The sequence below is a fragment of the Somniosus microcephalus genome, chromosome 24 (assembly GCF_052327205.1).
Source record: "Somniosus microcephalus isolate GS21.2 chromosome 24, FLI_Smic_1.0, whole genome shotgun sequence".
Lineage (NCBI taxonomy): Eukaryota > Metazoa > Chordata > Chondrichthyes > Squaliformes > Somniosidae > Somniosus > Somniosus microcephalus.
The window spans coordinates 18,772,055-18,776,477 of NC_141010.1; positions in this window are offsets into that span (position 1 = coordinate 18,772,055).

Here is a 4,423-nt window from a genome sequence, read left to right on the forward strand (position 1 = left end):
TACGAGCGGCTATTTCCGCATATACCTTTAAAAGACACATCCATTATCTTGAAAACATATATGGGGCAGAAAGTATACCCCAAAGGAAAAATAAGGGTGCCTGTTGTATACAACGGCAAGGAAATACAGAAGTTGTATTTATACGTTCTACAAGATGGTGGTCCACCGCTGTTGGAACGTGAATGGATCAGGAAGATACGTTTAGTCTGGCACTCCATTCAGGCACTGACGGTGACCAGTAAGAAAAAAAATGATGATGACGTCATACCTGAACGATTAAAAGACATCTTGGTCAACGCCAAGGAAGTGTTTCAAGAGAAACTAGGAACCTTGAAAGGCATCACTGCCTCAATAAAAGTGGAAGATGCGGCAATTCCCAAGTTTTTTAAGGCAAGGCCAGTGCCATACGCAATTCGTCCAGCAGTCGAGGCAGAGCTGGAGAATTTGGAAAAGGCAGGCGTATTATCCAAGATAGATTGGAGCGAGTGGGCAACACCCATCGTCCCGGTCATGAAGAAAACGTTGAATAATAATAAATCTGAAGAACAGAGAAAAATTCACATCTGTGGAGACTTCAAGGTGACTGTAAACCCGGTCCTTCACACGGTACAGTATCCTCTTCCGAGGATAGAAGATATTTTCGCCTCACTATCCGGAGGGAAACGTTTCACCAAAATTGACTTGGCACAGGCATATCTACAGATGGAGGTTGAAGAGGCCTCTAGAAAGTATCTCACGATAAATACACACAAAGGCCTGTAGCAGTACAATCGACTGGTTTTCGGAGTAGCATCAGCTCCAGCTATCTGGCAAAGAGCTATGGAGCAAGTCCTCCAAGGGATTCCGGGGACTCAATGATACCTAGACGACATCCTTGTAACAGGAGAAAACGACAACGAGCACCTTGCCAATTTGGAGCAGGTGCTCACTAGGCTGAGAGAACGGGGCCTACGAGCAAATTGCCCCAGTGCGAATTTTTCCAGAAACAAATATCATATTGTGGCCACATAATTAATAAGGAAGGGTTGCATAAGTCACCTGAAAAAATTGAAGCGGTCATAAAAGCCCCAGCACCTGAAAATGTTTCACAATTAAGGTCGTTCCTGGGATTGATAAATTACTATCATAAATTTTTACCGAACTTATCAACTCTTCTGCACCCTCTTAATGAACTGCTACAAACAGGAGTAATTTGGAAATGGAGCGAAGACTGTAAACGTGCCTTCCATAAATACAGACTTAATCACGTCCAAGGAAGTTTTGGCTCATTACAACCCATCACTGCCAATCAGACTGGCGTGCGATGCATCCCCTTACGGCGTAGGAGCGGTATTATCACATAGATTCCCTGATGGCTCAGAACGGCCGATAGCTTTTGCGTCACGCTCATTGAACTCAGCTGAGCGTAACTATGCCCAAATCGACAGGGAAGCACTCAGCCTGGTATGGGGAGTGAAGAAATTCAACCATTACCTACACGGACAAAAATTTACCTTGTTGACTTACCATCAACCCCTCATCTCCATATTCAACCCTAAAAAGGGTGTTCCCATTATGACAGCGCAAAGGCTACAGAGGTGGTCCCTTTTTCTAGGGGCACACCAATATGACATAGAATACAAAGGATCAAAACAGCATGGGAATGCTGACGGTTTATCGCGCCTACCGTTGCCAACGGTAGAAAAGGCACCTACAGTAGACCCAGTGGAGATGTTCCACTCTACCATAGTCGAATGTCTACCAGTAACAAATTCTGCCATTGAAAGGGAAACGAGAAATGACCCGACTCTCTCACGAGTCTACGATTTAAGAGTGAAGGGATGGCCAGCACATGGCGAACCACTGTTGCCAGCATTCTCGCAAAGAGAACAGCTGTCAGTGTGCCGAGGAACCTTGATGTGTGGATCCAGAGTGGTGATTCCACCCAAACTCCAGGATAAAGTGCTAAAGGAGCTTCACGAGGGGCATCTGGGTGGAGTGAAAATGAAGAACCTAGCCAGGGCGTTTGTATGGTGGCCAGGTATCGATGGAGACATCGAAGAAATGACCAAGAGCTGCCTAGGATGCCAGAAGGTCCAAAACGCTCCACCACAAGCCCCTCTACATCCATGGGAGTGGCCCTCATCTCCATGGCAAAGGGTACACATCGACTTTGCTGGTCCATTTATGGACTCAATGTTCTTAATCGCGGTTGATGCACACTCCAAGTGGCCGGAGGTAATAAAGATGTCCTCCACCACCACGGAAAAAACCATCACAGTATTAAGGACCATATTTGCCAGGAATGGGCTGCCTGAACAGATCTGTTCTGATAATGGGCCGCAATTTGTGTCCGAAGAATTCAGGAAGTTCTTAAAAAACAATGGGGTTAAGCACTACACATCCGCCCCATACCATCCCGCCACCAATGGATTGGCTGAAAGGTTTGTCCAGACCTTCAAGAAGACCATAAAGGCCATGGGTAATGAAGACATAAAACTTCAGCATAAGGGGGATAACTTCTTGTTTGCATACAGGAAGACAACACATATGGTTACAATCCAAACTCCCGCCATGATGTTCTTCAATAGAAGCCTAAGACGCCGGCTGGATTTGATCAAGCCAAACATCAGAAGGGACGTGGAGAACCGGCAATTTCAAGGCATGAATGAAAGGTCAACTAAAACCTTCCAGATAGGTCAACAAGTTTTGGCCCGGGACTACCGTACCGAGAAATGGCAGCCTGGAACTATTTGCACACGACTAGGACCGCTGATGTATACCGTGGACATTGGAGAAAGCATAATAAGGCGCCATGCTGACCAGATCATAGAGTCATCCGAAAAGGGACAACCTACACAACTCTATACGCCTAATGATGAAGTAGAGATACCCATAGTATCTACCTCCAATCCGGTGATACTGGAACCAGATGAACCCGACACTGGCATTCAAGCCGGATCAGCCTTGCCAAAAGAACCTACTACACCACCGAGGCGTTATCCGGACCGAGTCAGGAAGCCTCCAGAGAGACTGACTTATAATTGATTCACTGCAGCAATGTGTAATTATTGTTCTTGTAACATGTAATTAATGGTTACTTAAAATATTATGTACTGGTTGGCTAAAAGGGGAGGAATTGTAGTGCATGTGCCTTTAAGAGCCCCCTGTGTACTGTAATGCCGGTAATGGCCACTCGGGCTATATAAGCCTGTATATTGTGTTGTATCAGTTAGTTCGCCTCCAGACTTTGTTCAGTAAACACCTGTGAAACCAACTCCTGCCTTCAGTGTCTCTATTAACACATGGATACAACATCCTCCTTCAGTAGGGAACTGGGGATTGCTGATGCAATTCCTGGCATAAGGCAAACGATGCTGCTGGGAACAGAATCCGCACCTCGTGCTCAGGTGTTCCTTCTGCCTAAGCCTATAGCACTGCCCGAAATTAGAAAATGCACGTGAACCCAGACCAGCTGTTTCTACTGTGCCTTTCATGAATGGTGCTCAGTTTATTTATCTGTGGCTCCAGGAAGAGGGACGTGAGCACACGCTGCAGGAGAAATGCCTCTACATCAGGCAAAGTGGCTTCTATTTCCTACCCACGCTAAACTGCACCCATAATCAGACGTAGCCCACTTACTAATTATCACAAAGATCCTGCTTCAAAAGGTTGGTCACCTCTGGACAACCCACCGTCACTAGATCACACTTCTACAGATGGCATTCAACAACTTCCCCTAAAATGATCTCTGCCATCTTATTCCATACACCACTTACCAAGTGAGAAAGCAACCAGATGATCGTCTATGGATGTAGACAAGACTTCCCTTCCCCTTCAACCTCACAAATAAAGCCAACCCAATGGAAATCAAAACATACCACACAGGTATTTATAGGTTTAACCTGCATCTTACTGCATTATAAAACCGCATCATTTTCTACCCTTTAACTCAGTAACTGGACTGTACTCTATTTACATGTAATTCTAACATAGAAACAGGCCATTGGCTCAACCAATCCACACTGGTGATCATCCTCATGAGCAGTAGTCCTAATCCCATGTGCCCACTGTTCCCAAATCCCTTTCTTTCAACTACCTATTCTTAAATGTTGGCATGGTCTCTGTTTCAATTACTAACTCGTGGTGCATTCCACAACCTCAAAACCATGCGTAAAAAGTTTCTCCTGCTCCCTGTCCTAAATCTCTTCCATTTAATCTCCTATCTATATCCCCTTTTTCTGGATCCCATGACCACTGAAAATGGTCCGTTTCTATCTACTATCCCATCCCGTCATAATTTTAAACGCCTTTATCAAATCAATACTTAATCTCCTCTGTTCTAATGAGGGCTATTTTGGTGTCTAGGTAATTATTTATCTTCACTGATACACGCAGTAATACCGATGACTACAAAAATGTACAAAGTATATTACGATAAAGA